The sequence below is a fragment of the Bos grunniens genome, chromosome 21, assembly GCF_055505025.1.
Source record: "Bos grunniens cultivar Pamir isolate PY7600 chromosome 21, Bosgru_T2T1.0, whole genome shotgun sequence".
NCBI lineage: Eukaryota > Metazoa > Chordata > Mammalia > Artiodactyla > Bovidae > Bos > Bos grunniens.
In genome coordinates, this window is record NC_141185.1 from 32473072 (window position 1) to 32496737 (window position 23666).

The following is a 23666-nucleotide window of genomic DNA, read 5'->3' on the forward strand; positions in this document are numbered from 1 at the left end:
TATGGTCTAGCGGTTTCCCCTACTTTCTTCAATTTAACTCTGAATTTGGCAATAAGGAGTTCACGATCTGAGCCACAGTCAGCTCACAGTTTTGTTTTTGCTCTCTGTATAGACCTTCTCCACCTTTGGCTGCAATGAATATCATCTGGTGATGTCCATGTATAGAGTCTTCTCTTGTGTTGTTGGAAGAGGGTGTTTGCTATGACCAGTGCATTCTCTTGTTAAAACTCTATTAGCCTTTGCCCTGCTTCATTCTCTACTCCAAGGCCAAATTTGCCTGTTACTCCAGGTGTTTCTTAACTTTCCACTTTTGCATTCCAGTCCCCTATAATGAAAAGGACATCTTTTGGGGGTGTTAGTTCTAGAAGGTCTTGTAGGTCTTCATAGAACCATTCAGCTTCAGATTCTTCGGCATTAGTGGTTGGGGCATAGACTTGAATTACCTTGATACTGAATGGTTAGACTTGGAAATGAACTGAGATCATTCTGTCATTTTTGAGATTGCATCCAAGTACTTCCTTTTGGACTCTTTGTTGACTCTGTTGGCTACTTCATTTCTTCTAAGGGATTCTTGCACACAGTAGTAGATATCATGGTCATCTGAGATAAATTCACCCATTCCAGCTCATTTTAGTTTGCTGATTCCTAAAATGTGGATGTTCACTCTTGCCATCTCCTGTTTGACCACTTCCAATTTTCTTGATTCATGGACCTAACATTCCAGGTTCCTATACAATATTGCTCTTTACAGCATTGGACCTTGCTTTCATCACCAGTAACATCCAGAACTGGGTGTTGTTTTTGCTTTGGCTCTGTCTCTGTATTCTTTCTGGAGTTTTTTCTCCACTGATCTCCAGTAGCATATTGGGCATCTACCGACCTGGGGAGTTCATCTTTCAGTGTCCTATCTTTTTGACTTTTCATATTGTTCATGGGTTTCTCAAGGCAAGAATGCTGAAGTGGTTTGCCATTCCCTTCTCCAGTGGACCATGTTTTTTCAGAACTCTCTACCATGACCCATCCGTCTTGGGTGGCCCTACAAAGTATGGCTCATAGTTTCATTGAGTTAGACAAGGCTGTGGTCCATGTGATTAGATTGGGTAGTTTTCTGTGACTATGGTTTTCAGACTGTCTGCCCTCTAATGGAGAAAGATAAGAGGCTTATGGAAGTTTCCTGATGGGAGACTAACTCAGGGGGAAACTGGGTCTTGTTCTGATGCAAGGGGCCATGCTCAGTAAATCTTTAATCTAATTTTCTGTTGATGGGTGGAGCTGTTTCTCCTTCCTGCTATTTACCTGGGGCCAAACTATGGTGGAGGTAATGAAGATAATGGTGACCTCTTTCAAAAGATCCCGTGCATGTACTGCTACACTCAGTGCCCTCAACCCTGCAGCAGGCCACCGCCAACCCACGCCTCCACTGGAGACTCCTGGACTCTCACAGGCAAGTCTGGGTCAGTCTCTTTTGGGGTCACTGCAAAGACTGAGACAGAACTGTGTTTGAGCATCTCCTGTGGAGGTATGGGTCAGCAGTGCGGTGCCACAGGCACAGGGGCTCTGGGTGCAGCAGACCTGGGTATGGCATAAGTCCTCTTGGAGGGGGTTGCCATTAACCCCACCATAGACCTGCCAGAACTTACACAGGGCTGGGAAATAGATTCTTGGAAGGCACAAACAGAACCTTGTGTATACTAGGACCCAGGAGAAAGGAGCAGTGACCCCACACCTAAGTTAACATATCATTTCTGAAATAAATTCAATACAACAGTATTGATGATAAAGTAAGATTCTATGTGAGAACATAGTTTTAAGTGATATATTCATTTACTCAACACATCAACTTGTAAATGCGTACTATTTCTTTTTTAACTTCTATAAAATTAAAATGCTTCTATGATAAGATATAAGAGAATGCTTCATTGAGGAAATGACAATAGATCTGAGAGGATGACTAGTATTGACTATCAAGCTTTAGGCCCTTGCATAAGAAAGTGGCAGAGCTCACCAAATATAAAGTGATTAGTAAAAACAAACAAAATATATTTTATCACCAACAATGCTAAAACAGAAGCATTTGTAAAACCCATACCCATTCCTGAATATGCTGTCACTTCAGTTGTGTCCGACTCTGTGCGACCCCATAGACGGCAGCCCATCAGGCTCCACCATCCCTGGGATTCTCCAGGCAAGAACACTGGAGTGGGTTGCCATTTCCTTCTCCAACCTGAACATATATATATATATATATATATATATATATAAATAAAAAATAACAACAAGAAGAAAAACAATAAATTACTTCCTAGTGAGCATGAACAAGAAGTAAAATATCTTGGCTAGATTCATTCATGCTATAGTTTGGATGTTCAAAGGCAATTTTAAATCTTTTTTTTTTTTAAATCTTTTTAAAAGCATTAATTTTTTAATTGAATGATAATTGCTTTACAGAAGTTTGTTGGTTTCTGCCAAACATCAACAAGAATGAACCATAAATATACACATGTCGCCTCCCTCTTGGACATCCCTTCGCATATCCCTCCCCATCTCACCCCTCTAGGTTGTTATAGAGTCCCTAATTTGAGTTCCCTGAGTCATACAGCAAATTTCCATTGGCTGTCTATTTTACATATGGTAATTAAGGACAGAGTGAGATGTGTGGAGAGAGTAACATGGAATACTACAATTTTAAATATTATTAGTTTTTTCCCAATAATTTGATCTTTCTCTTAAGCCTTCACCTTGTTGAGTTGCAGGAATGCTTAATTGAATAACCATTTAGCAAAAACTGTCTTCAAATCTTATTAAAATGTTGTTATAATCATTATACTATTTTATAATTATAATAAATTAATAATATCATAATTAATGATTACTTTATGATATTTTAAATAATTAAAGGAAACTTTTTTATCCTGTAAACCATTTTCAGATTAAAAATCAGTCTATTTCTTATGTTTCTATTTTTGAGAAAAGAAATCTTAAAATTAAAAGAATGGATAAATATACAGTCATATGTAGAAGTAAAAGTACCAAAACTAAGCAAGGCTTTCATTGTCTATTCTTCCTGTATTCTATGGGGCAGTATCTCTTGTATGCCCTCTGCTGGCACTCTTGCATTGAGGATGTAACTTGTGATCTCTTGGTCAGAGCCTGGGTAAGGGTACCTGGCTGACTCAGTGGTATCCTAACTCCTTGCAGTCATCTGAAATATCTGGCTCTGACTTATTAAGTCTCAGACTTATTAAGTGTCCCAGACAGGGTAATCTATGATATAGCCCTCAGGGCAAGGCAACTAAAACCCTGTCCTCAGGCCCTCCTTCAGCAAGCTCCCAGATGTGCTTTCTGTTTCTGATTCCATTCCATTCCTCAAGGAAACAAAGAGCGGCTGAGAAACATCCTGAAAGATGCAAACTTTTAGGAACTCCTTCTACCTGAACATTTGCTGTTAAATTTTCCAGGGTACCAATCTCTGCAACTCTACATTCAATCTTATTCTCAGTGATCTGATCAGTTTCAGTGGTCCTGCACCTTCTACAACCGGAGTTTTTGGTTTTCTATTTCCTGTATTGCATTGTTTTACTGTACACCACGCTTCAAGGCACTGTTGCCAAAGATAAAAAGATCTTGTCTACTTTTCAAGTATGGTCCTGCTCGCCTGACCACGGGAAAGATAGTGAAGTGAAGTCGCTCAGTCATGTCCGACTCTTTGCGACCCCATGGACGGTAGCCTACCAGGCTCCTCTGTCCATGGGATTTTCCAGGCAATAGTACTGGAGTGGATTGCCATTTACTTCTCCAGCAGATCTTCCCAACCCAGGGATCGAACCCGGGTCTCCCGCATTGTAGACAGATGCTTTACTGTCTGAGCCACCAGGGAAGTCCATGGGAATGATAAGTGAGCATTAAAAGAATTAGGAAAATCTTCTCTTAAGAAAATACCTAGGCTTTCGATGTTGTTATATTACTACCTAATCCTACTTTTGGAGAAGGCAATGGCAACCCACTCCAGTACTCTTGCCTGGAGAATCCCATAGACAGAGGAGCCTGGTAGGCTGCAGTCCATGGGGTCACTAAGAGTCAGCCACGACTGAGCGACTTCACTTTCACTTTTCACTTTCATGCATTGGAGAAGGAAATGGCAACCCACTCCAGTGTTCTTGCCTGGAGAATCCCAGGGACGGGGGAGCCTGGTGGGCTGCCATCTCTGGGGTTGCACGGAATCAGACATGACTGAAGCAACTTGGCAGCGGCAGCAGCAGCAATCTTACTTTTAAAGGTGAGGTTTTTTCCTCCTAAATTTCTAGGACAATTCCTAATTTTCCACTCACAAAACATATCCTCAACCCCAAGAAAGAAGTACTTAGACTAACTGAGGTAAATATTCTGTAGTCAGAAATGCCAATGGGAAAAACAAATTAATGATTATTTCAAAAGTCTTATCACTATTTCATATGCAGTTTTTTTAAATTAATTCTTATTGGAGTATAGTTGCTTTACAATGTGCTAGTTTCTGCTGTTCAGAGAAGTGAATTAGATATACGCATATATGCAATTTTTATCCACACAATTATACTCTGAAAAGTCTATCCAAGAGAAACCCATGCTAAAATGACAGGACAAGTGTGTGCCATTCTTAAAACTTCATGGCAACAATATTAAAGTTCTAGATAATTATTGATTGCACACCTTGTGTCAACATAAGACAATATCTCTCAAAGGGATATTGTTAAGTGAAAAAACTACAAGTCATATTAGAATAATTATAGAATGATGAAATCTTTTTAAAATAAAAATGTTTATTTGAAGAGACACATACGCATAATTATGTTTATTAAATGTGCAGACAAAATACCAAGTTAACACAAACCAAATTGTTAACCATAGTCTGTGGTTGTGTCTGCAAACTACCAGTTAGGAGACTGACATTAGATAATCACTTAGTTTTCCTCCGTATAGCTTGATTCTTTTCAGAATATATTCACATATCAGCTGTACAGGGTTTTCATAAATGAAAAAAAGAGTAAACTGAATTATTCAAATATACATTTAAATGATTAATAAGAAGGTTTTTGTGAAGATTCTGGAGGGAAAATTCCAGTCACTAAATGTGCTGGCATCAAACCTTTAGTAACATTTATATTTGAATCTCTGCTATCTGACAATTAAAACCTATTTGCTCAAAAAGAGAAATAGCACATAGCAAAGTGGTCTGTTGCTAGGATTCCAGATTGGATTAATGTTGAAAATGTTAAGGAAAATTGTACAAAAGCAGTTCTATTTACACAGCATGAAATACAGATTTTTCAAGCAGGGTCGGCTGACATAAAATGGAAGCTTCAAAAAAAAAAGAAAACATTTTTCACTTAAATGTAGTTGACAAGCAATTTGAGGGATTTTTTTTTTTTTTTTTTTTGGTTTTAAAGAAAATGTCTTTGAAAATTTAACCTTGATTTTAAGAAGCTCAAATGTCTGCATGTTGTGAATCATGAAACAAGTCCCCTAAAAAAGATATCTAAATCTATTTCAGGTGCTTTTTAATTTCTAAATTTTTTACCTTATATGTTAGAGGGGAAAATAACATTTTTAAAAAAAAATTTCCAAGACAATAATTTCAATGTTACTTTTAATATTTCCTTTATAGAGATTTTATCATTTATTGGTGAGTATGATTTTACTCAAAGTAGATAAACTGCTTTTAAAATGTGATGCTGAACAACTGTAAGACAGACTACAACTGGCATGCTGCTTTCTGCTCCTTTTTGGATTCATGAAATTATTTTAAATGTCTAGCAGGCACTTACTGATTTAGAAAATACCTTTTGATATTCATTTTGTGCATGCTATTTTATGTATCCTGATTGAGTTCTACTCTAATTAGTCAAGTGTAAATAATTTTAAAAATGATATTTGATTACATCTTTAGCTTTCTTCTTTTTGTATACTTTGTAGCTCTTCTTTGATACACATATGTACAAATGCATGTATCACATTTCTTTTAATTAACATCTATTGAAAGATGCCATGAAAAATACATAAAGGTAAATGTTCAAAGAGGAACTTGTTCATAAATTGAAGTTTATTGCAATTTCAGTGAAATGTAGCCTATATAAAATTCTTAAAAAATAGTCTTGTTTATTTAATACAGATTATCATTTGGTTTAGAATTCTCATCGCTTTCTTTCCCTGGTAATTATTATTAATACAATTATTGCAATTTGATTTTTAACAAGTACATTTTAAGTAGTATATTAGATTTAAAATTAGTATTATTTAAAATCCAAAATCACTACAGATGGTGATTGCAGCCATGAAATTAAAAGGTGCTTACTCCTTGGAAGGAAAGTTATGACCAATCTAGACAGCATATTAAAAAGCAGAGACATTACTTTGTCAACAAATGTCCGTCTACTTAAGGCTATGGTTTTTCCAGTAGTCATGTATGGATGTGAAAGTTGGACTATAAGGAAAACTGAGCACTGAAGAAATGATGCTTTTGAACTGTGGTGTTGGAGAAGACTCTTGAGAGTCCCTTGAACTGCAAGGAGATCCAACCAGTCCATCCTAAAGGAGATCAGTCCTGGGTGTTCACTGGAGGGACTGATGTTGAAGCCGAAACTCCAATACTTTGGCCACCTGTGCAAAGACCCTGATGCTGGGAAAGATTGAGGGCAGGAGGAGAAGGGGATGACAGAGCATGAGATGGTTGGATGGCATCACCGACTCAATGGACATAAGTTTGGGTAAACTCTGGGAGTTGTGATGGACAGGGAGGCCTGGCGTGCTGAGGTTCATGGGGTCGCAGAGTCAGACACGACTGAGCGACTGAACTGAACTGAAAATTATTAACATTCACTGTATATTCTTACTATATTATTCTTTTAAACCCGATTTTTTTTCTTTTTTATGTTAAAAATAACCTTCACAGAATAACTGAAGGTACCTCTTTATTGATACTTTCTATTTTCATCTTGGTTCTTTGCCTAAAATTTTCTCCTTTAGATCATTTAAATTCAGGTTACTCTCAAATACTCTGTTTACACAATAGTTTCCTGGACAAGTATCATAAAAAAATAAATATATAAATAAAAACAAAATAAAGAAATCTATAGGCAACATACTTAGTTATTATTATTATTATATTAGAATTGGTATAGATAGAAAAATATATTTTTGCATAAGAAGAACTATCAATGGATCAATGTAATTTGCATCTAGATTGGAAGTTTGAGATTGACATGTACCCATACTGTATTTAAAATAGATAACCAATAAGGACCTACTGTTAAAAAAATAAATATTATGTATGTATCAAATAGAAGAGACAAAAACAGTAATTTTGCTTAATTTATGAAGGAATAATGAGTGACTATAATGATTTAAATGTCTGTTACTTAAAAATATTATGCAACAAGTGAAAATATAGCATGTTCAATTTCACTAAATAGGTTTTTAGCCAGATTTCTAACTTTGCATTTCATGAAAGCTTTTCATCATTTCCCCAAATCTTATGCTTTCCTTCCATTATCAAGCAATACAATCAACCAGTCTTACTGAAGAAATTTTTTTAGTTCACTTGGTCACACAAAAAGCATTTGCTAATCTCTTTATAACTAGAAGTTATAAGGTGTAGTCACCCATAAACCTCTGTAAGTATTTACTGTTTAAAAGCTATGATCACAGTTCTGTGTCCAAATAAACAGTTGAAGGATACAGGAGGCACTTAATTTTTGTACCTTAGACAATGAAATTCATTAAACTAAAAGCAGCCATCTCTGAACATCCTTCACCTCAACATTCAAATTATGTCAATTACAAATCAAATTGAATAAACAAGACTCCACATTAAAAAGTGTAATTTGAATTGCTTAATATATAAGGCAATTCTTATGAGCATTACTGGACTTCAAAATATGAAAGCTATTAAAAAGACATGATAAAAAATTTTTGGAATGGGTCAAAATAAAATAGAAACAAAACAATCCATATTATATCAGGAAATTTAATGCTATTCTTACTCCTCATGATCTTAGAGAAGAGACCAGGGTTTATCTCAAATAAATCAACAAAAATGAATTCTAGGTATCAAATGAGCTAATTTTGTCTATTAAATTAAAATGCTTCAAATACTCTATAGTATTTTTATATTTTAGTTTCAGTTAGAAAATAAAGTTACATCAAATGGCAAAATAGCAAAGAAAACAGAAATGATAACTTTCTGCCAGTCCTGTGAACTGCTTTGTCAGATACCATTTTTCTTCACAATACCTACCAATTATCATTTTGAAAGTCTCTGCTCCCTTTTGAGTGAATAATTTCCCCTTCTCTAAGTAGCCCCCAAATTCCTAACAGCTTGTTGTGAAGAGTAGTGTATCACATCTTTGTTGGGATTCAGACAAAACAGACAAGGCCCTGAGTATCTTATTAAGAGACACAAATGAAACTCTTTAAATAACATTTTTATTACCTTCCCTACAGTTTCTATGAAAAAGTGAAGTATTATATTAAAATATGTTATTAAAAATATTTACATTCTCTATTTTATTGCTTTACAGATTTTGAAGTTTAAAAGTCAAATGACATCCACAGTTACCATTCTTGTTGCATTATAGCCAACCCATAACGCACTTTTACTGTTTAGGTTTAAATTGAAATGCCAGCACATTCACAAAAATTACAAACACGTAATTAAGCTGGTTCTATATTAATGAATTACATTCCTTGAGGCATGCAGGTTTATGCTTATCAAAGGTGATATTTATCACTGTTTACCTGACCACTGAAGATTATTAGACTCTTCTGAACTCAAAAGACCCCAAACAGTATATCAGTATATGTCCATTTATTTACTGTAAAACATATCACTAGATGATTTACAATTTCAGTATATGTATATGTGTGTATATACACACACACACACACACACACAGTTTGAATCATATATGACTGTTTAGCAAACCACTTTAAATCTTCATATGGCTAAAAACATCAAGAGGGATACCTGGACTTCCTTATATTTCCTTCCCTTCAGATATTTTTGCTCTCGTTTCTCTCTCTAATCCCCATCTACTGCCTCCATTATACATATACAGCTTCGTGCCATTTCAGAGGTCTTAGAGACTTTATTTTCTTTGATGATTTTTCTTTCTGTTCTTTGGATTGGATTATTTCCACTGATCTACATTACATTCACTGGTTTTTACTTTTGCCATCACAAAATTGCTGTTACACATATATAGTGAATCTTTCATTTCAACTGTTGTTCAAGTTAGAACTTTTCATTTGGCTCTATTTATTAATTTCCATTTCTCTGATATTTATTTGTTGAATCATTGTTTCCATAATATCTTTAAATTTTCTAAACACAACTTACTTATTTTCTTTGAATATATGTACAAGAGCTGCTTTAAAGTCTTTTTTTTTTTTTTTTCCTACTAAATCTAACATCTAGGTGTCCTAAAAGTCAGCTTTTATTGAGTGTTTTATCATCTATAGTGTGGGTAAAAATCTCCTTTGTCTTTCTTGCGTGTCTATTAGTTTTGGTTGAATATCAAATATTTTAGAAAGTAGTTTCTAGCAGCTTTGGAATGTGATTTTTGTTATCACTGAGGTTTCTGTTTGTTTATATGTTCTGCTAGTTTGGTTAGACTTATATTGTGGTATTTGTTTCCCCTACATTGTTTCCTCCAAGCTGATGTCTCTCATCAGATTTTATAATTTTAATTTATATTTTTTAGCCTGGTTCATGAAGGATCAGACCTTTGTTTGCATAGTTTAATGGTCAGCAAATATTTCAGCAGACCTGTGATCAGATACTTCAAACTCTGCTGACGAAGCCATACATTGATTGAAGAAAGCATTCAAACTTGCAGCCATTTCTCAAGTATTACTTGAGTTTCATATTTTGTTGTGCCCTCTTGGATCTCTGCAACATACAAACAGTTAATCAGTTAGCCAGGGATCTGTGATGACATTATCATCATCCTATGGATTTCTTACTTCCAGATTCTTCCTATTAAATTTCTGGATAATCTAACAAATATCCCAAAATGCACTGGAAAACTTCAGGTTTTCCCTGTTTTGACTAGTGACACTGGTTTCTGTCCTTCATTCTAAATTGAATCCTCCACCTCTGGCAACTACAGATGTTTGCCATTCAGCCAAGAATCTAATGAGCTAATGGGAGAAGGATGGGGAAGGTTGACAAAGACTGAACACGTTTTTTAGACAAAGCTGCAAGAATTTTTAAGAAGAAGAATTATTTCATATTTTTATATTCCATTTATCATACATTTCAAGTGCCCTTAAATTATTGTTTTAAAAAGCTGCATCCCAGAGTTACTAGTTTTCTGCAGAAACTGTGACTTCTTCATATAGCCTTTAGCAGAAGTTGAAGACCTCTAAACTACTCACCTTAGATTCTTCTTTCCTTCCTTCTAAGACTTGTCTTGTGGCCTAACATACTGTTTGTTATGAAGAATATTCCATGTGCACCTGAGAAGAATGTGTACTCTGCTATTTTATACTGTTACATAAAATTGGTCTACCAGTCAGTTCAGTTCAGTACAGTCACTCAGTTGTGTCTGACTCTTTGTGACCCCATGAATTATAGCACGCCAGGCCTCCCTGTCCATCACCAACTCCCGAAGTTTACCCAAACTTACATCCATCAAGTCGGTGATGCCATCCAGCCATCTCATCCTCTGTCGTCCCCTTCTCCTCCTGCCCGCAATCCCTCCCAGCATCAGAGTCTTTTCCAATGAGTCAACTCTTCGCATGAGGTGGCCAAAGTATTGGAGTTTCAGCCTTAGAATTAGTCCTTCCAATGAACACCTAGGACTGATCTCTTTTAGGATGGACTGCTTGGATCTCCTTGTGTCCAAGGGACTCCCAAGAGTCTTCTCCAACACACAGTTCAAAAGCATCAATGCTTCAGTGCTCAACTTTCTTCACAGTCCAACTCTCACATCCATACATGACCACAGGAAAAACCATAGCCTTGACTAGATGGACCTTTGTTGGCAAAGTAATGTCTCTGCTTTTGAATACGCCATCTAGGTTGGTCATAACTTTCCTTTCAAGGAGTAAGCGTCTTTTAATTTCATGGCTGCAATCACCATCTGCAATGATTTTGGAGCCCCCCAAAATAAACTATGACACTGTTTCCCCATCTATTTCCCATGAAGTATGGGACAAGATGCCATGATCTTAGTTTTCTGAATGTTGAGCTTTAAGCCATTTTTTCACTCTCCACTTTCACTTTCATCAAGAGGCTTTTTAGTTCCTCTTCACTTTCTGCCATAAGGGTGGTGTCATCTGCATCTCTGAGGTTATTGATATTTCTCCCAGCAATCTTGATTCCAGCTTGTGCTTCTTCCAGCCCAGAGTTTCTCATGATGCACTCTGCATATAAGTTAAATAAGAAGGGTGACAATATACAGCTTTGACATACTCCTTTCCCTATTTGGAACCAGTCTGTTGTTCCATGTCCAGTTCTAACTGTTGTTTCCTTACCTGCATATAGGTTTCTCAAGAGGCAGGTCAGGTGGTCTGGTATTCCCATCTCTTTCAGAATTTTCCAGTTTATTGTGATCCAGTCAAAGGCTTTGGCATAGTCAATAAAGCAGAAATAGATATTTTTCTGGAACTCTTTTGCTTTTTTGATGATCCAGAGGATGTTGGCAATTTGATCTCTGGTTCCTCGGCCTTTTCTAAAACCAGCTTGAACATCTGGAAGTTCATGGTTCAAGTAATCCTGAAGCCTGGCTTGGAGAATTTTGAGCATTGCTTTACTAATGTGTTAGATGAGTGCAATTGTGCAGTAGTTTGAGCATTCTTTTACATTGCCTTTCTTTGGGATTGGAATGAAAACTGACCTTTTCCAGTCCTGTGGCCACTGCTGAGTTTTCCAAATTTGCTGGCATATTGAGTGCAGCACTTTCGCAGCATCATCTTTCAGGATTTGAAATAGCTCAACTGGAATTCCATCACCTCCACTAGCTTTGTTCGTAGTGATGCTTTCTAAGGCCCACTTGACTTCACATTCCAGGTGAGTGATCACACCATTGTGATTATCTGGGTCGTGAAGATTTTATTTTGTAAAGTTCTTCTGTGTATTCTTGCCACCTCTTAATATCTTTTGCTCCTGTTAGCATAAGGAGGTTTGTGACACTGTACAGGAGACAGGGATCAGGACCATCCCCATGGAAAAAAAAATGAATAAAAGCAAAATGGCTGGCTCGCGAGGCCTTCCAAATAGCTGTAAAAAGAAGAGAAGTGAAAAGCAAAGGAGAAAAGGAAAGATGTAAGCATCTGAATGCAGAGTTCCAAAGAATAGTAGGAGAGATAAGAAAGCCTTCCTCAGCAATCAAAGCAAAGAAATAGAAGGAAACAACAGAATGGGAAGGACTAGCGATCTCTTCAAGAAAATTAGAGATACCAAGGGAACATTTCATGCAAAGATGGGCTTGATAAAGGACAATTGGTCTATAGTGTTTTTCAAATGCTCTATTTCCACTTTGATATTCTCTCTGGTTGTGCTATCCACTATGGAGAGTAGGACATTAGTTTCATACTATTATTGTAGAGCTTTTTTTCTTTTCCCTCCCTTCAATTATGTTAATGTTTAATTCACATTTTTGGAGTCCTGATGTTTCATGCATATATTATTATAGCCTTCCTGGTGAATTGACACTCATCATTATACAATGTTCATCTTTACTTTTTGTAAAAATCTTTTTTTATCTAAAATTTATTTTGTCTGATATTAAAATGACCATCCCTGTTCTCATTCTCTTTTTTTTAACTACTTACAGGGAATATATTTTCCATATTTTCACTTTCAATCTATGGTTTTCTTAGATCTAAAGTGTGCTTTGTGTGATAACTCTGGATCCTGAATCTTTATACATTTTTGCCAAACTATAGTTTTGATGGCAGGGTTAATACATTTAATTACTGATGAAGAAGCACTTACTTTTATCATTTTCTTTGTTTCCTGTATTATTTATAGCCTCTTGGTCTCTTTCCCCTCATTACTGCTGTCTTGTGTATTTAGTTGACTTTTTGTAGTGACATGTTTAGATTTCTTTCTTATTTCTTTGTGTTTCTGTGTGTGTACGCATATACATAAGTTTGTGGTTTCCACAGGGTTTAGATGACATCCTAAAGTTATAAAAATCTATCTTAAATTGATACCAACATAGCTTTTATTTCAGTTCAATCACTCAGTCATGTCCGACTTTTTGCCACCCCATGGACTGCAGCATGTCAGGCTTCCCTGTCCATCACCAACTCCTGGAGCTTGCTCAAACTCATGTCCATCCAGTCAGTGATGCCATCCAACCATCTAATCCTCTGTCATCCCCTTCTACTCCCACCCTCAATCTTTCCCAGCACCAGGGTCTTTTCCAATGAGTCAGTTCTTCGCATCAGGTGGCTAAAGTATTGGGATTTCAGGTTCAGCATCAATCCTTCCAATGAATATTCAGGACTGATTTCCTTTAGGATTGACTGGTTTGATCTCCTTGCAGTCCAAGGGACTCTTAAGAGTCATCTCCAAAACCACAGTTCACAAGCATCAATTATTCGGCACTCAGCTTTCTTTATAGTCCAACTCACACATCTGTACATGACTACTGGAAAAAAAACATAGCTTTGACTAGATGGACCTGTGTTGGTATAATAATGTCTCTGCTTCTTAAAATACTGTCTAGGTTGGTCATAACTTTTCTTCAAAGGAGCAAGGGTCTTTTAATTTCATGTCTGCAGTCACCATCGGCAGTGATTTTGGAGCCCCCCAAATTAAAGTCTCTCACTGTTTCCAAAGTTTCCTCACCTATTTGCCATGAAGTGATGGAACCAGATTCCATGATCTTAGTTTTATTTATTTATTTTAAAACATAGCTTTAATGGTATACAAACATCCACTTCTTTTTAGCTTCACTCCTTCACTTTCTGTTATTGATGTCACAAAACACTTATTTATATGTTATGCAATTATAATGTAGATTTTAAAAATATATACTTGACTTTCACATGCTGTAAAAAATAAAAAGTATAGTTTAAAGCCAAAATTATAATAACACTGATTTTGCATACATCAATGTACTTAATTTGCTTCAAATTTCTGCCTAGTGTCCTTTTATTTTGATTTAGATTCATATTAACATTTCTTGTATGGACGATCTAATGGTAATGGACTTCCTCAGCTTTTGTTTATCTAGGAATGTCAAATACCTCTCATTTTTGAAGGAGAATTTGCCAGAGATATAGTTCCTGACTGCCAGTATTTTTCTTCCAGCATTGAAAAAATGTCATCCCCCTAAATTTTGGACTGCAAGATTTCAGATGAGAATCCATTAATAATATCATTGGGAATCGGTTATATGTGATTAGTCACTTTTTCCCCCTGCTTTCAATATTCTTTTTGTTGTTGGCTTTTGGCAGTTTGATTACAATATTTATTGGTATGGGTTTTCAGATTTATTTTACTTGGGATTTGTTATGTTTCTTGGAAACTTATGTTCACAAATTTCATTAAATTTGGGAAGTTTCCAGTCATTATTTCTTCACATAATTTTTCTGTTTCTTTCTGTATCATTTTTCCTTCTGGTACTCCTATAATGTGTGTAGTAGTCTGATTGATAGTGTTGTTGTTGTTGTAAGATCCCTTAAACTCTATTAACTTTTTTCTTTTTTTTTGCTTTTTGAACTCAAAAATTTTAACTAATATGTTTTCAAGGTTTCTGACTTTTTCTTTTGCATGTGCAAGTCTGATGATGGACACCACCACTACGTTTTTCAATTATTATATTTTTCATCTCCAAATTTGTGTTTATTTTTATTATTTATCTTTGTTGATATTCTCATTTTGTTCACAATTTTTAAAAAAATTTCCTTTAATCCTTATGCATGTTTCCTGTTAGCTCTTTAAGTGTTTTAAGGGAGTTGTTCTTAAGTCATTGTCTAGTATGTCTAGTGTCTGTTTCCTCACTGACTATTTCTAAAGATTCATTTTGTTCAATTGAATGGGCCATGTTTCCTTGTTCCTTTCTTTGCCTTATAATCTTTTGTTGAAAATTAGACATTTAAGAAGTAACAAACTCTCCCAGCCTTTGCAGTCTGGTGTGAAGAACTTTATTAATTAATTGAATCTTAAGTTTCAAGATTAGCCTGATATAAAGGTGCAATTTCTTCTCAGGTGTAATATACATATCCATATATTCTATCTGGATATGTATGTGTGTGTGTGCGCACACAGTTTTTTCCAATTTCCCTCCGCTGATTTAAAAAGACAGAATTTCCCAAAGAGTTTCACCCAGCATTTTTTCAGGGTCCTAAATGATCTATTGTATTCCTCTGCTCATTATCTCTTGTCCCTAAGGAGCTGTTGAGTCTTCAGTCCTTCAACTTTTATGTTCTGTACTATCCACCATCCCTGTATTACTTCTAGTCTGAGATTTTAACAATGCCATTCCTACCTGACCTCCACATAAGGAAGGATACATACCAGTCCCTTAGAAAGCCCACAGACAGGTCAGAATATTACAAACCCTGCAAACATTTTCTGGTCTGAGGGAAAGAATTTCGATTCGAGCCACTTCTTCACACTTATGTAGCACCGAGGAAGCAACGAAGCAAGGCAAATAAAAATGCTCTGATATTTCCTACCATTTTTAATATTACTTTGTCTTCTTTGGGCATTTGCTTAGTTGCTGTAGACTTCTGACTGGTTTCCAGAGCTCCTATAAAGTTATTTTAGTCAGCCTGTGGTTTTCTATTTGACGTTACTGTTTGGAAATGATCCTGGAGCTTCCTATCAACTTAGTATCTCAAAGATAATCTAAGACACTGGAAAAAGATATAGTATCTTCTCATCTTCACTGGTTACTATAGGTCTGATTCTCTAGGCATTTAGTGTGTATTCTCCTCAGCCCTGCAAAAAAGCACTTTAGTAAAGCAAAACAATCTCTCAAGTATTACTTTGCATGGGGGAATTCAAACTGCCAGCATCTTTACTCTTTCCACTGAAACTTACTCAACAGGAGTGCTAGTGTAGTGTGATCTCTACATAAATATGACTGCAGTCTCTCTAGTTACTTGAAAATAAGTGCTCTTACACAAGCAGAGTGCTCACTGCTGTATGCTTAGGACTGAAATAGCATTTGCCTTCACTCCTGTGGAGATATTTGATAACTCACTTATATCTATCACATTCTCCACAGTCATGAAGATTTAACGCCAAAGATCACTCCACCTTAGGTTTCTTTTGTTCTTCGTCTTTGATTGCTTCTGGTTATAGATTAGGGAGATACAGATAGCAGCACTGGCTCACAACATAAAATGTCATATTTAGGTAATTATTCTGTTAGTATATTTTAAAATATCTCCTATTTTTAAAGATAAATTAAGCAGCACAATATTATGACCTTGTGGCAATCACTTATCTTTGTTACCATAACTAAAGTTTTTATTAGTATATAGTAGGTATTTTTTAGTTAGCAGGAAGTATACATAAAACTGCAACTCATATATCTCATACACATACATACACATACATATACAGACATGAATGTATTGCAAGGCTGTATAGTATAGTGGTTAAGAGAATGTATCCTGGCACTAGTCTTCCTAAGTTTCAACCTCAGTTCTATTATTTACTTCTTTGCAACCTGGGGCATATTTCTTAACCTGTCTGTAAATCATTTCTCTCAGGTGAAAAATGTGGGTAAAAGAAAAATAAAGCAAAATTTTTGTTATCTGAATTAAATTATTTGGCATCTACAAAATGCCAGACTACTTCCTATGTAACATAGCCTCATGTGTGTGCTCTATTGCTCAATCAGTCTGATTCCCTGCAAGCCCACGGACTGCAGCCTGCCAGATTACTCTGTCCATGGTATTTTCCAGGCAAGAATACTGGAGTGGGTTGCCAATTCCTACTCCAGGGAATCTTCCTGATCCAGGGATCCAACCTGCATTTCTTGCATCTCCTGCACTAGCAAGCAGATTCTTTACTACTGAACCACTGCACCACCTGGGAAGCCTATATAACCTTGGCAAATGTTATATAATATAATATGTAGATATAACACATCATTTAGCTTTGACAAATGTAAGTTGCATGAGCTAAATGACTAAGTTGAATTTATTTATGTACCAGGTATACCAGTTTTCTTTCGGTTCAGTTCAGTTCAGTCACTCAGTCATGTCCGACTCTTTGTGACCCCATGGACTGCAGCACGCCAGGCTTTCCTATCCATCACCAACTCCCAGAGTGTACTTAAACTCAATCCACTGAGTTGGTGATGCCATCCAACCATCTCATACTCTGTCATCCCCTTCTCCTCCCACCTTCAATCTTTCCCAGCATCAGGGTCTTTTCAGATGAGTCACTTCTTCACATCAGGTGGCCAATGTATTGGAGTTTCAACATCAGCATTAGTCCTTCCAATGAATATTCAGGAGTGATTTCCTTAGGATGGACTGGTTGGATCTCCTTGCAGTCCAAGGGACTCTCAAGAGTCTTCTCCAACACCACAGTTCAAAAGCACCAATTCTTCAGCACTACAAATTCCAGTTTTTCTGTATGAATTTTATTTTCTTTATATATAAATACTTGTATATTTTTATTAAATACAGGGCTCATTGAAATTCTGGCTTTAGCTACTATGAGAAACCATTTTAGGTTTTATATGCTATATAAATTTGATAACAAAAATAAGGGTGGTTATAATACTAACACATTTAAGAGTGAAACTGACAATATTACTAATGATGACATGATAACAAGCATATTCTAGAACTTTTTCAAGAAATCTAAGAGATAAATATTAGATTTAAGGACTTAGTAGCTCTAGAAATCACAGCGAAGTCACAGGATGTAATTTAAATTATCAGAAAGAACATAGTTAAACAGAGGTAAAAAGAATATTGTCAAAACAGAAACCATGTCACAATTAAACTCCAATCTAATTTGATTAAATCGGTCAGTTCTATTCCATTGTACAGAAAAGAATGAATAAACTCTCTTACAGAAGGTAAAATTAGCTGATTCTATACTTAAAAAAAGTTAATAGAGAAAAATATGAAAAGTGACAGTATTTGATTAATTTAAAAAAGAGAGATAAGGAAAAATTGATATAAATAGAATGATTTTGAAAAATTAGAAATTAAAATTAAATAATTCAGCAATAATATTAAATATGTAAAAACAAAAGATATAATCACAAAAATAATGTCAGTTATTAATATTTTTAAAGATATCCTATTTATAAGATGTATATCTTACAATAAGACATTGTAATTATAAATGACAGGAAAACATACCATACAAACTACCAAAAGAAAATGGAAAAAATCAGGTGAACTCATATTCAATGATGAATGACTGCAACAAGGTACAGATGCCCACTCTTGCCACTTCTAGCCTACCCAGTCCTGGAGATCCTAAGACAGAGTAATTAGACAAGGAAAAGAAATGAAAGCCATCTGGATGCAAAGGAAGTAGTAAAATTATCTCTGTTCATAGATGTCATGCTCTTTTATGTATACAAACCTAAATATTCTACAAGAAAAGCTGTTAGAACAAATAAACACATTCAGCACAGTTGCAGGATACAAAATCAACATATGAAAATCACTTATATTTTTTATTTACTAACAATGAATACTCAAAAGAGAAAATTAAGAAAATAATTCCATTTTAGATAGCATCACAAAGAACAAAATACTTAGAAATTAATCACAGAGACAAAAAAGACTGAAAACTACAGAACATTTCTGAAAGAAAAGAGATACAAAGTAGTGGAATGATAGTCCATATTCATGAATTGGAAAACTTAATATTGTTAAGATGTCAATACCACCCAAAATGATCTACAGATTTAATGTAATCGCTATAAAGATCGCAGTGATAACTCTTTTAGAAGTAAAATACAGGGTCCTAAAGTTCATATGAAAGCACAATCGCCTAAATAGCCAAAATAGTCTTGAAAAAGAAAATCAAAGTTTGAGGTCTCATATGTCCTGATTCCAAAACTTACTATAAAGTTGCGATAATTAGGGATGGTGACTGTAATTCAGTGTATCTTTAATCTCAGAAAAAGAATATTTATAGAAGCTTACCTGTTTTACATCTACAGTTGCCAAATACCTATTGAGATATTAAAGGATGTTTGCCCTGTACAAAATGATGATAATTTCAGTGTTCTTTTTATTTCTTTTGACTTATATTTGAATCTTTTCCCCTTATTTCCATTCCAGCAACTGTCAGTATGATGAATCCTAATTTCTGGTTTGCAATATTCTATTCTTGAAAACATTAGAAATAAGACAGCATAGATTGTTAGAAGCTTCAGTAAGAAGTATTCAGAGTCTGAGTCTTAACTTTCTCATAATTCAGAGCTCTAAATACACGAGTTGTAATTTATATGCTTCTAGAAATGTGTTAAATCTTTTACTTTACATTAAATATCAATGGTATATTTTACATTGAACCTTATTATTACTTAATATTACCTTATTCTTTTTTAAAATTTAAAACCCTCATAGCTACCAAGGAGAAAAACAAGCATTGTTTAGAAATATATAGGGATTTGCCTGGTGATCCAGTGGCTAGAACTCTATGCTCCCAATGCAGGGGGCTTAGGTTCAGTCCCTGGTCAGGGAACTGAATTCCACATGCCACAGCTAGGAGCTAGCATGCCACAACTAAAACATCCTGCATGTCACAGCTGAGGATCCCACATGCTAAAACTAAGACCTGGCACAGACAAGTAAATAAATAAAAGTATTTTTAAAAAGAAATACACAGTTTTCTTATCATTATATTTTCACTGTGAAGGATATGAAAGCACACAGTATGAGTGAAGATAGCCCAAACATTAGTGCATAAGGACCCTCTTCCCTCCAAAAAAATGCTCAGAGACTTAAAATAGTAAATATTTCTGGTTCATGCTACACAAGCAATGCAGAGAGTTCTGCTTTAATATGTTATCAACTCAAAAAGCTAAGCGAGTAAAGGCTTCATTTTAACATGTACTTCTGTACTTGACAAATGAAATAAGAAAAGTGGATAGACGGTATGGAATCTGGCTCTCAAGTATTTCACATGCCATTTTCCAGAGCAAGTCAAGCTTAAGTCCAAAGTGAGCAAGCTTAATTGCAAAGGAGTTGAGGAAATATGATCAGTCCTTTATAAAATATGAACAAGGAGAAAACTTGAAAAATACCCTAATGATCACTACACACAGTTGTAATAAATTTCTAGAAAATAATTTAACAGAGTCCATAAAACCTGGGAAGCCTAATAAACTTAAGGTGTATGGATTTTGTGAAAAACAAGATGTAAAGGGCTAAATCCAGTGCCTTTGTTCAGATGATCAAGGATTTGTGGAATTCTTTCATTAGGAAAGCATGAAGAAATTACATTATGTATCAGGAAAATAAAGAAATATTTCCAAGTAGGCAAAGGGCTAAAAGCACTATGTAACACATTACTCATATAATGTGACTATATTAGAAATATACTGGAAGATTTTAGTCAGGACTATAGTTCTTGTCCTGAAATCTCTGTGTCATATGATAAATAGTTATTATTTCTACGGATCTTAGTTGTTCCATTCCATCTTTGCAGCAGCAAGATCAGGACATATGCTGATTAAGGGAATTGCTGGAAATTCACTGGAACAAAGACCACCTTGTGACATTAATTTTAGAATGCTTTCCTTTTCACATTTGGAACATCGTGTTCTAGGTTAAATGATGAATCTGTGATCTTTGAAGAAACCAAGGTAGATAAAAAGTTATATTCTGTACTAAATTGAAAAGTTTTATTTCCTATTTTCAGACCTTTAAAGTACAGGGACAATTCATACTGCTCTTTATGCTGACAAATCTCTTCAAGAAATGATCCACTTTCTGCCATCAAAGTGGAATAGATGAATCTGACTCATTAAAAAAGGTTGTTATGAAAGAGGCTGTGATGATGCAGATTAATTTCCTACCATTCACTGCTTTAGAAACTTTAAAACATTTATTATTGCCACGTTTATGTGCTTGCGCAGTTCAGTAAAATGACAGCAACATTTTATCTCAAGCAGTTAGAGCAGAATGCATTTTTAAAATACATTTATTGGGCATTTTACTGAAATACAGGGCTGTAATAATGCATACAACATCATTATCATAAATAGTAGCTATAATAAACAATATTTAAAAGATTTTATGGGAAATAATAGCCAAAAAACAGCTTTCTCTCACTGTCTAGGATATATACTTTAAAACTATTAGAGAGTTCTCCTCCTATAGTTAATAGAATGTTTATATTTAGCTAACAAAAATGTTGATAAAGAACGGTCAGGATGATTTTTGTATGTCAGATGTTCATATATCTTTCGCTAGCTTAATTTCAGAAGCAGTCTGAAACATGCAGAATGAAATAAATTACTGAAGACATTATCTGAGTAAAATAAATCCTTTTTTTCCACACAAATTACCTAGATTTTTAAACTATAGATATATTCAGATTTAAAAAAAAATTTTCCAGAAATTCATGTTAAATTATCTTTCCTCATGTTGCTAGTGAGAAGAGCAATATTTGATTACATTAATTGATATTAAACTTGAAATATTTACTTCAAATGTACTATGAAACAATTTTTTTTTTTTTTTTTTTAAGAATACAAAGAATTTGGTTCTTTGGGGATAAGACTTTTTTAATTGAAAGGAATTGAATAAACAGCTGTATGTTAGCAAATATATTTAGTTCAAATTCTTCCTTTATAAGTATTTCTTATAAAATAGGTAAGACATTTTATAGGCAAGAGATATTAACCTCACTCATCGTAAAGGGCAATCAGACAAGCCACAAGGTTTTAGACCGGGAGAGGGGACACATACTTCACAGCTCCTGTGAGATTTACAGCACATAAAATAGACTTTTATGACCCTGGATGAAATTGTGCTCCAGTCTTGGACATATCCGTTTTTTATGGTCATTAAAAGTTATTGAGTTAACTGCTCATTATACAGTTCAATCTTCATTCTTCCTTTTGATCTACTTTTAGGAAAGCTAAAGTAGTAAAGTTAAAATAAGAGTTCTTTAAAAACTTTGAAAATGTGTAAAATTTGACCTCAACTATAAATGTTTGAGATTCAGAAAGGTTTTGTTCATTGAATTATTTTTCATCTACACACATTGCTCATTGCAAATACCTTTCTCAGTCCATAGCTTTCATGTTTACTCTTTTTAATGCTGTCTTTGGAGAAGTTTTTAATTTAAATGGAATCTAATATATTAATTCCTTTTTTTTTTTTTTTTTTGCTACTCAAGTGGAAATGTGGATTCTTAACCACTGGACCTCCAGGGAAGTCCCTAATTCCTTTTCTGTATGGCTAGTGATTTATGCATTCTTTAAAATAAAACTTTCTATACCATAATTCAGGAATGTATTCTTAGCACTTTTTAGAAGCACTAATGATATATTTTCTTTTATATTTATATAAATAATCTGTTTGGAGTGGATTTTCTATATAGGGTTATACTGGGGTATGGGCACTAGCTACATTAGGCTGTGAAAGTAACTAAAGGAAGAAATTAATACACTGGGGTGACTCTAATACCTGGGCAGCTTCAAAATCAAATCTAAACCTAAGCCGAAGTCAATGCACTCAAAACTGAGAAAAATGAAAGCTAAAAATCAATCAATCAATCACAGACCACCAACTAAGCTTTCCCAAATAAGGCAACTGCTTAAGCTGTAGCCAATCAAATAATATCCTTTCCTTGCTTCAAGTCTTTTCTATAAAAACCTCTCCCTTAGATCCTGTCAGGAAGTGCTCCTAACCACTGGATTTGAATCAATGTTTGCACAAATAAAATCCTGAAAATGTTAATATGTCTCAGTTTACCCCTTAACAAGGTAAGTTCAACATAGGATTCTACTGGTGAATAAACAAAAACAACTGAACACATTCACATTAAATTAGAACATATCTTGATAAAAACAGCCAAATATTGAGGCTATCTCTGTACTCAGATGTAGACGATCATATGTATATATAAAGAATTATGAAATAAGAACTGTAATATGTACTACGTACTTTCAAAAAGGCTCAAAAATATAGAGCCTAACCCAGCTTTGCACTTTGAGGAATTAGAAAAAGAAAAACATATTAAACCCCAAATTAGCAGAAGGAAAAAAATAGAATGTAGAAATATAGAAAAGATAAATGAAACTAAAAGTTTTTTTTTGAAATGGAAAACAATAGAGAAAAACCATTAGCTAGACTTATTAAAAAAAAATAGAGAATACTCAAATAGATACATTTACTTATATTATTAAATGGAAGAGGAGGTGTTCTAAATGATACTACAGAAATAAAACAGATTATACAATTATATGCCAGCAAATTGGACAATCTAGAAGAAATGGATAAATTCCTAGAAATATACAACCTACCAAGACAAAATTATGATGAGAGAGAGTCTAAATAGACTGATTCCTAGTAAGGAGATTAAAATGGTTATCAAAAACTTTCCAACACAGAGAAGTCCACAACCAGTTTCACTGGTGAATTCTACCAAACATTTAAAGAGGTAAGACCAATTCTTCTAAAATTCTATTTTTAAAAAAGGGAAGAGAATATTTCCAAACTTTTTTACA

The 23666-nt window shown here is 34.7% G+C and overlaps 1 long non-coding RNA gene across 4 annotated transcripts in view; it reads right to left on the reverse strand.

Annotated features, from left to right (window-relative positions):
* LOC147349339 (uncharacterized) overlaps window positions 1-23666 on the reverse strand; it is a 415290-nt gene that overhangs the window by 42637 nt on the left and 348987 nt on the right. For 3 of the 4 annotated variants that reach the window (XR_015150374.1, XR_015150381.1, XR_015150369.1), the window contains one exon: window positions 9527-9922. The exons of the other annotated variant lie outside the window; for it this stretch is intronic. This is a non-coding gene — a long non-coding RNA (uncharacterized LOC147349339). Of the gene's footprint in view, window positions 1-9526; window positions 9923-23666 lie in introns of those variants that run through there. 4 annotated transcript variants of the gene reach the window in all.